Genomic DNA, 9,689 nt, shown 5'->3' on the forward strand with positions numbered 1-9,689 from the left:
GCAGGGCAGCAGCAGTGTCTGCCTGGGGTCTCGGCCCAACGGGGGGGGGGGGTCACAGAGCTTTAAGGGGGGATATAATGGAGGGGTCATGCCTCCCCATGGCTACAGGCCTGTGTAGCTTTCACATAGCAGGGCCCAACAGTGGCAGAGTTTCCAACTCTAGCTTGGGAAATTACTGGAAATTTGGGGGCAGTGCTCAGAGAGGGCAAAGTTTGGAGAAGGGAGGGTGTACTAGGGATGTAATGCCATAGAGTCTACCTTCAAAGCTGCCAGGGGAACTGATCTTTGTAGCCTGGGGGTTAGTTGCAAATCCAAGAGAACTGCAGATCCAGCGGTGGGCTGGAACCAGGAAGGGATGGGCAGATACTGTCATTCTAGTTTGCCTCAAAGCAAATGCTGGGCTTTTTTTGAGCAGGAATGCAGTTCCGGCTGGCTTCTGAGTGGCCTAATATGCAAATGAGTTTTTTCTACAAAAAAAGAGCCCTGAGCAAATGTATAGTCAAAACCAGGAAGGATTTGGATTCCAGTGGAGCAATTAAGAAGACAGAGCAAGAGCTTTAGTCAGGCCATGCCATCGGCTAAGTTGTTGAAACTGAAGAAAGGCTCTGACAGTGCTTGTCGGCAGAGTGGCCTTTGGGATCAAAAAGTGACTTAGAAATTTGGTAATAAATAAGTGAAAGTTTGGGAGGGCAAGGGACAAATGCTTAAAACTGACAAATCAGCTCTGCTTGCAAGTATCTGCTTTCGTTCTTTATGGTTAACAAAATGTCAGCCATTTCAGAACATTCTTTCTTGCAGTAGGTGTAATATATACTACCATGTCTAATTACAAGTGCTGAGTGTTGCTTTATGTTTGACAGTGATATTCTTACCAAAGTTAAAATTTGCTCTTCACATATAATTAGTTCAAGTTCTCAAATTCACATAGCAGGCAAGGTTTAAGGAAGACAGCAATTAATGTTATAGGTCAGTAATGCAGTCCTTTTCACAATGTCAGAAACTGTGAAGACTCAACATGTGTGTGTGGGGAGAAGGTTATATGTTTACATGATGTACTTACACATATCAGCTGTATTCCAAACTGGCAGATCAATACATGGAAGTTGGCCAAAAAAGCTGTATGCTGAAGAACTTCATCTGACAAGCTGTTCCATAATCTCAGAAAGCCTTGTTCCTTGTTCCAGAAATTCTATTTTCACAACGTATTTAGTATCATGAATAAGAGATCACCCAGGGAGTATGCAATGAATTGGGAAATATTATAACCACAAATAAAAGATCAGGAGGACACCTTGTACTGAACTGGAGGTGGAAGGTGAAACTATTCTTGCTAAGAGGCTGGATTCCAGCATTTTCTAGTATGGCAAGCCAGAGGGCCCCTACAGAACACAAATTTATATGAAGATCTTAGGGGACACATGTGGAACTTCCCTGAGAAATTTCACCAGTGCTCTTAAAATACCTTCAGTTCTTCCCCCAGTTCTCATATATATTTCAAAGCCCTTGAGAAAGGGTACTCATTGCAGGACAATACAATACCATATGAATCTTGGCCTACAGTACAATACTGTAGGAATCTCATGCACCAGCACCTAATTTGACATATATGGCCCTCCTTTTTTTCTTTACTCTGCCCTAGAGAAGCTAGAGGCAGGCAGCTTCCTGCCCTCCTGGTGAGGGGAGGGGGTGACAGCAGAGAAGGTGGGCACACTCATGCCACAACTCCAGTAAGTGTGAGGAGGCAAAGAGGGCAGGCACTGCAAGACTGCATCTCCAGTAGACGGGGCGGGTGGGGGGGGGGGGGTGAGGAAGGCAAGTACTGTTGTGGTATGCCTCTGTTAAGTTGCAGGGTAGAGGGCAGGCACTGTTGCTCTGCACGTCTGATAAGTTGAGGGCCGGGGATGATCAGTGCTGCTACACCTCTGGAAGTTGTGGAAGAGGAGGAGGGCAGCAATACTGTACCACCTCCACTTCCCACCTCTCCACTGCAGTGGTTCACGGCATGGTGGATGGTGAGTGAGAAGGATGGGTGGCAGCTTCCTCTCATGGTGCGGGTTGACAGCAACACCTCAACTAACTTTTTATTGGGGAATATTAATATTTCTTAGCTCAAAATGGTGAGTCTACGAGAGGTGAGGTGAGCGAAGATCTCTGTCAATGTCTACGGAGATAGACCACTGAAAATCCTTTGGTTAATAATGGATTTTATTATAGGTATAGGTTTTCAAATAGTTACATCCCAATCAAACAATTTCAAGCATACAAGAAGAATACAGTGGTTAGCTGAATAAGTATGGATGGGGGGGGGGGGTGATACAATACCTAGATCTTGCAGAGTAGGCTCAGTCACGGGAAACACAAGGCCTCTGGAGGGAGATTTCTCTTGAGAAGAAGGGGGGGGGGTGAGGGTAGGAAGGGATGGAGGGAGGAGAGGATGGAGGAATTCCCTATCTCCTTCTCTTTTTCTTTTCCCACTTCTCTCCTTTCCCCCCCTCTTTTCCTTTTCACTGACTTCTCTCCTCTTTCCTGACAGATGGGATTGCCTGTTTTCTAGGGTAAATTACATCACATCAAGCAATTCAATTACCCAATGAGGAAGCAGAGTGTCACACCAATGGAAAATCAGAGTGTCATATGTGGAATATCCAATCAGAGATCATTGTGTCATAGATCCATACCCCAATAGAGGAATTTTAATTACACTGGCCAAATGACTTTTTATGGCCCTGTTTTTCCAAACTGATTCTTTTGAAGCTCCCCAAAAGTAATAGATTTCTCCCTTAGTGTCAAACATGGATAGACATCCATCGAGTGTTCAGGAGACTGGTTGACTTTGTTCCCTGGCAGAAATGAGAGACCAGTTTACAGGTATACCATACATTCACAACAAGATGGCCACTTAACCTTTAGCCTTTGTGTTTCTGCTGTCTTGCCCTGAAGAATAATAGAACACATATACAAGCCATTTATTTGTGTTGCAGGAGTCCTGGTAACCCGTATTTTTTGTGTTTTGATAACAGGACTTAAAAGGTTGCCAAAAGAAATGAATTAACTTTTTACAACTCTGCCCACCATGTGTCCCTCTCTGGGTCTGGAATTCTTCATTTCCAGGAGCAAAACGATGGATGCTTCTTAAGCTTTCAGCACTGGCCACCATATCTGTCCAGCCTGTGAACCAGACTTGACATCATTTCAGCCTGCCTGAGGCCTAGAAGGAACTGGATTTTTCTCCCTTATGCGCAAGAAAGACCATTCCAATTCAAATGGGCACTGCTGTCATATTAATATTCTAGGGTTACATTGCAATATCACATTCCAGGGGTGCATGGCTTGGGAATCAGTACAGGGGTGTTTTTCTGGATATCAGCCTTGGTGGCAAGAGGGGGAGCTCACCTAAGGCATCATGAATTGTTCGGCCAGATCTGCTCAGCCAGCATGGCTTTCCCATGCATTTCTCACAATTCCCTGCAGTCTTTTTAGTAGTCAAAAGAGGCCCTTCTGCCAGTTTAACCAGCAGAAAAATTGGCAAGATCTCCCAAAATTTTGTCTTGAAGTAGATACACTTCTAAGGAGCACGCTGAGTTACTTTGCTGTATAGCTGGGGTGGTCAAACTTGCTTAATGTAAGTGCCACACAGAATAAATGTCAGATGTTTGAAAGCTGCAGGACATGAACATCAGATGTTTGAGAGAGGGAGGAAGGAAGGAAATAGATGGGGGAGGGAGGAGAGGTGGAAAGAAAACAACTTTAACTATAAATCACTTCTCCAAGCCACCGGTTCGCTTGGTTGTTGTTGTTCAGTCACACAGTCGAGTCTGACTCTTTGCGACCCCATGGACAAAGTCACGCCAGGCCCTCCTATCTTCTTGGCTTGGAGAAGTGATTTCTCCAAGAAAGCACTTGTCTGCTTTCTCCAAGCCAGACGATGGGGCGGTGGGGGCTTCAAGAGCACACGTTTGAAAGAGCCACTTACGGCTCCCAAGCTGCAGTTTGTCCACCACTGTTATATAGTTTGGTCTCAAAATCCAAATTGTGCTACATGTCACAAATTTTATGTATGAATTCTGATGAGTGATCTGGGAGTGCTGTTCTTTTTTGCCACTATTTTCCACTTTAACATTTTTGTTGAGACATTTTTAAAAGCATGTATACAAGCTTTATAGTCTTTAAAAAGGCCTTTGCATTGGCTCCTGTGCTCCTCCTCTTGATTATGTGGGCTGCCCATTCAAAGACAACAGAAGCCAAAGGATGCATGCCAAGGTGGAAGCAGATTTGTCCCCACAAATTCCCTTTTGAAAACTTTGATGTCACACTTCAGCCATACACTAGACATTTGATGTTAATGGGATAAGAACTATTATAACAGACTATTCTCAGGAGGAAGGCAACTGGGGACAAAATCTTGGCATGGAATAAAAGGGACCAGAGTAAAATGATAATTCAACCATTGTACATTCAAAATCTGCAGAATGCTCAAGAGGATTCCTTGTACTGGTAGCTTCTTGAAGCTTCCTAGTGTCTCATTCAAAATGTTGGTAATTACTTTTTTATAATATAAGAGAAAAAATCTTGTGGAACTGCACAATGGAATGAATAGTGCCAATTGCTGCTTCTTGAACTGGGAATCTCATTAAAGCCTTGAAAATACAGCATTTTTTGAATATTATCAAGTTAGAAGTACTTTAAACTACATTCAACACAGTTAGCATGATTCAAGGTAGTAAAATGATGTTCAGCTTGAATCATCAATACATTTGTAAATCACATTATGTTTTTTACTGTATTTTTATCGTTATGTCAAATAAGGGCAAATTTATAATTAATTTATAATTATAATTTATAAGTATAATTTGCGGCTAAGATTGCGTCTGCAAATTTGTGCCTGACACAATTGTTTAGTTTGATTTGGTCCTTTACAACACTGCCACAAGGCAGACCAAATGCTGGGGAATTGGCTTTTGTGACTTTTTTCGTGGATAAGATCTCATCGCTTCATCACGACTTCCCCACCACATTTGAAACAATATGTGAACTTGAGACTCCGTGCCTGTCTTCTGGCTCAGTTTTGGATCATTTTACAACACTCAGTCTGGAGGATATTGACAGGATCCTCTCCACTGTATGCCTGATGACATATGATCTGAACCCTGGCCTATTTTGGCTGATTAAAGCTTGCCAGATGGAGCTATGACATCCTTAATGGGATATCACAAATAGATCCCTCTCTGAAGGATTTTTTCCATCTACTCTTAAAGAGGCAGTGATCCGCCCTCTCTTGAAAAAACCAACACTGGACCCGGTCAAATTGGCAAATTACCGGCCGGTGTCAAACTTACCCTTTTTGGGTAAGATTATTGAGAGGGCAGTGGCACTACAGTTGCAGAGCTTTCTGGAGGATGCTTCCATCCTAGATCCCCATCAGTCCAGCTTCTGCCCAGGCCATGGGACAGAGATGGTACTGGTCGCCCTTGTAGATGATCTCCAGCGGCATCTGGATCAGAGCGATTCAGTAGTACTGATGTTGCTAGACTTGTCAGCTGCATTTGATACAGTTGACCATCAGCTACTGACCCATTGCCTTGCTGATGCAGGGATTCAGGGGTTAGCTCTACAATGGCTTTCCTCTTTCCTTCAAGGTTGGGGACAAAAGGTGGCGATTGGGGGGCAGTCATCCCAGAGACACCTGCTTAATTTCAGTGTGCCTCAGGGAGCAGTGCTTTCCCTGATGTTGTTTAACATCTACATGCGCCCCCTTGCCCAGATTGCCTGGAGTTATGGGCTGGGCTGCCATCAGTATGCAGATGACACCCAGCTCTATCTACTGATGGATGGCCAGTCTGACTGTGTCCCAGAAAATCTGGACCTGGTGTTGCAAGCTGTGGCAGGATGGCTTGGACTGAGTTGACTAAGGCTGAATCCAGTGAAGACAGAGGTACTTTGTCTAAGTCTCAGTGGTCCTGGAAGGAAAATCCTCTTATCAGTTTTTGACGGAGTGCCACTTACAACAGCACCCAGGGTTAGAAGCCTGGGAGTGCTACTGGAGCCTTCCCTAACGATGGAGGCCCAGATAGCAGCTACTGCCAAATCCACCTTTTACTACCTTAGGTGAGTAAGGCAGTTGGTTCCCTTCCTCGAGCACGGTGACTTGGCACCTCGAGATTGGACTACTGCAATGCCCTCTACATGGGGCTGCTCTTGTCCCAAACTGCAGCGTGTGCAGAATGCGGCAGCCAGGCTGCTCTTGGGGCTCTCCACGTGGGAGAACATACAGCCTGGGCTGTGGACGCTGCACTGGCTGCCAGCGGTGTACTGGATTCACTACAAGGTGCTGGTTATTACCTTTAAAGCCCTATATGGCTGAGGACCTGCTTACCTTAGGGACCATGTCTCCCCACATGTTCCCCAGAGGGTACTTAGATCAGGAACACAAAACTTGTTATTGATCCCTGGGCCGAGGGAGGCAAGACTGAAAACAATGCAAGAAAGAGCCTTCTCAATTGCCACCCTTCATTGGTGCCTGAGGAGGTCAGAGCCTTACGGGACCTTGCCCAGTTCCACAAGGCTTGTAAGATGACACTGTTTCAGTTAACGTTTAACTGAAATGCTGACCACCACCAAGGCGCTAGATCCAATGGATGCTAAGATAATTGAATGTCATCTTAAATCTGTATTGAAATTAGCACCAAATTATTTTAAACTGTTTAATGCTTTTAATGTAAATGTTTTTATTGTAAGTTATGTGTTGTGAGCTGCCCTGAGCCTGCTTCGGGATATAAATCCAATAAAATAAAAATAAATAAATAAATAAATAAAATACTGATTAAAGTGCATTGTATTGCTCTGTAATGTATGTAACAGTAGTAGGAAAAAAATGCTGAAGATAAAACTGAAGCCATACAAGGGACCCTGCCACAAGTAAGACAAAAAGTCAATAGGTTACTGAACCCACTGACTTGAAAAACTGGTGCATGTAGACAATGTGAGAAGAGAGAGACCAGACAACTGGATGGGTGAGCACAGAATCTACACATTACAAGGAAATGAATGTGGTGTCTGTGCATACAGGTAAAGAACTTGAAAGGAACTGACAGGGGAGGGAAAATCTCACCACCTGCTCATCTCTGCTACCTATCCTCTTGTTTCCACACCAACTGTATTTCTGTTTCCTCCCACAGCCACTCTGCTCTTACTGCCACCACTTCCCATCCACTGTCACTACCTTCTCTCCTCCCTTCCTTCCCCCTCTTGCTTCTTTCCCCCACCCTCCTACTATGACTTTTCCCCCTCCCCTCTGCCTCATTTTTAAATGCTGTAATTCTCAGCATGATCATGAGAAATCTTAGTTGACTTTAATCAAGTGTAGTATCAATGATTCTATACCCAGATATATATAATTGTCCCAATGCTTTTATTTTAAGGTTTGGTTCTTTCAGTATCACTTGTTTTCAGATCTAAGATCAAATTATAGCCTGAGTACAACTGTGTGTACTGAAGCTGGAATGCTGCCCAAGTGTATCAATAGGATTGCACATAGCACAGTCTAACCTTATGCACAGATGGCTCACCAAAATTGTCATGGGTTAAAAGGTTATTATTTGATTTTGAAGAGATGGGAAAATGTGTCTTCTCTTTGTCATAATACTGAACCTGCCTAAAACTGTGTTAAAACTTTAATGTGGGCCTGGGAAAACAAAGGGAAACACTAGACAGTCTTTAAAAACACAGAGATGAGATATCTGAAGGCAAAGGAAATGGGGTGCACTGATATGCAGATAGCCAGAGCAGAAAATAGGCCTGTGACTGGAAATAGTGGATAGTGGCCAAGCAACATTTATTTATTGGTTCAGGAAATTAAATAATTTTTTCTACCTCTGTTTTCTTATAATTTTTGCTTGCTACTAAGAAGAGATCACATTTTTTTTGTAACTACTCCCCCCCCCCCCTTTACCGTGTATGTATACTTTCTATCATCTGTGTTGCTACTATTATATTTGTGCTTTGGAAAAGACAGCATGCCTTAGAGCATGTTACAGTTGTCTAACACAAATGTTACTGGGGCATGCGCAACTGTAGCAGATAAGATAAACACGCATATACTCCTCTGGACAAACACAATTTCATGCCACCTTGGACTTATTCTGACAAGTTGTTTAGTTGTAGGGATATGCATTTCCTGCTGCCTGAAAGACTTGTCAAAATGATAGTATGAAACAACATTTCCCCAGCTGACAGTTGATGACTGGTGTGTAAACTTGCATATGTGAATGAGCCATCAGAGGTTAAACACCACAGACAGGACTTCCGTATCACTTCACATTAACATCAGACCGTGCTTTTCATTGGAGTCAGTTCATGCATCCAGCTGTGAGTCATCAAGTGCTGAGTAATCAAGTGATTAGAAATCAAGTGATGAGCATGCATGTGTGAACCAGTTTTTAGTGTCCAAAATGCAAAAATCACTTGTACTCTGATTAGCTTCAGTCAAAAGACTGATTAAAATGATCTAAGTGAGCATTAACTATGGCACAATCTCTTAAATTAGCAAACAATAATAGAGGAAGACGCTGATGGTGATGGATCAGCTTCTTCTGTGGTTCTGTTGATGACTGAATGAAGTGGTACAAGGAAGCGGCAAGATGAACACCATCACCATTGCATAACAGGCAACGTTCACTTTTTGATGGCATAACAGATACCATTCTAAACATTTTTCTGGGGAGAGTGGCACACTTTTGACCAGTTACAGTGCAATCCCAAGCACTGTTCATAAATCAATTGGCTTAGAAGGGTGTAATTATGATTAGGATTGCTCTGTTATTTCCACTGTGGTTACCTAGCTAAGTAGATGAATCCAGACTACAAGATCTCAAACTGGCTTTTAGAGTGGTCTTTAGCATAATTTAGCTACCCGCCTCTGCTTTCAGCCATGGAGACTCTAAATGTGAGAGGATTCAGTCCCAAATAATATATTTCTAGTAAACAATGAATAACTAGCTACATAAAATACATTAGCATTTGTAAAAGGCTTAGAATGGCATTGTCCAAAGGGCCCACAATCATCCCTAGGCTCAAATTATATATTATCTTATGCAGTACATTAGGTTGACAGGAGCCGTGTTTAATCACTCTCATCAATCTTTCACCCACCATGTAATTTTATTTTGCCTTGCTTTTGTTAACTTGTACATCAAAGTTACCCAGCCCTTTCACAAAGATAAAGCATTCATTTCAAGTAAGCCTGAGGTTGTAATAACTATTGTTTAACATATTTGAGTAAGGGAGAGTAATTGAGATTTCAAAACATTATTGAAGGGGTGGCCAACAATAGCTCTCCAGATGTTTTTTGCCTACAACTCCCATCAGCCCCAGCCATTGGCCATGCTGGCTGGGGCTGATGGGAGTTGTAGGCAAAAAAAATTCTGGAGAGCTACTGTTGGCCACTCCTGCATTATTGCATGGGAAAAGATTTTTTAAAATATCAAGGCTCTTTTTAGAGCCAACTTGCTCATAAAGCAAGCAGCATATTATCACCTATGATGGTCACCCAACTTTTATTTTGCTGCATGGATGCTTTGAAAAGTTGCTGTTGACCAAGAATCCCTAAAAGATGTGGTAGTGGAATCTGCTGTCAAGTCACAGCCACCAGAAATCCCATAGGGTTTTCAAGGCAAGAAATGTTCACAGGTGGT

Source organism: Heteronotia binoei, chromosome 1 (genome assembly GCF_032191835.1).
Source record: "Heteronotia binoei isolate CCM8104 ecotype False Entrance Well chromosome 1, APGP_CSIRO_Hbin_v1, whole genome shotgun sequence".
Lineage (NCBI taxonomy): Eukaryota > Metazoa > Chordata > Lepidosauria > Squamata > Gekkonidae > Heteronotia > Heteronotia binoei.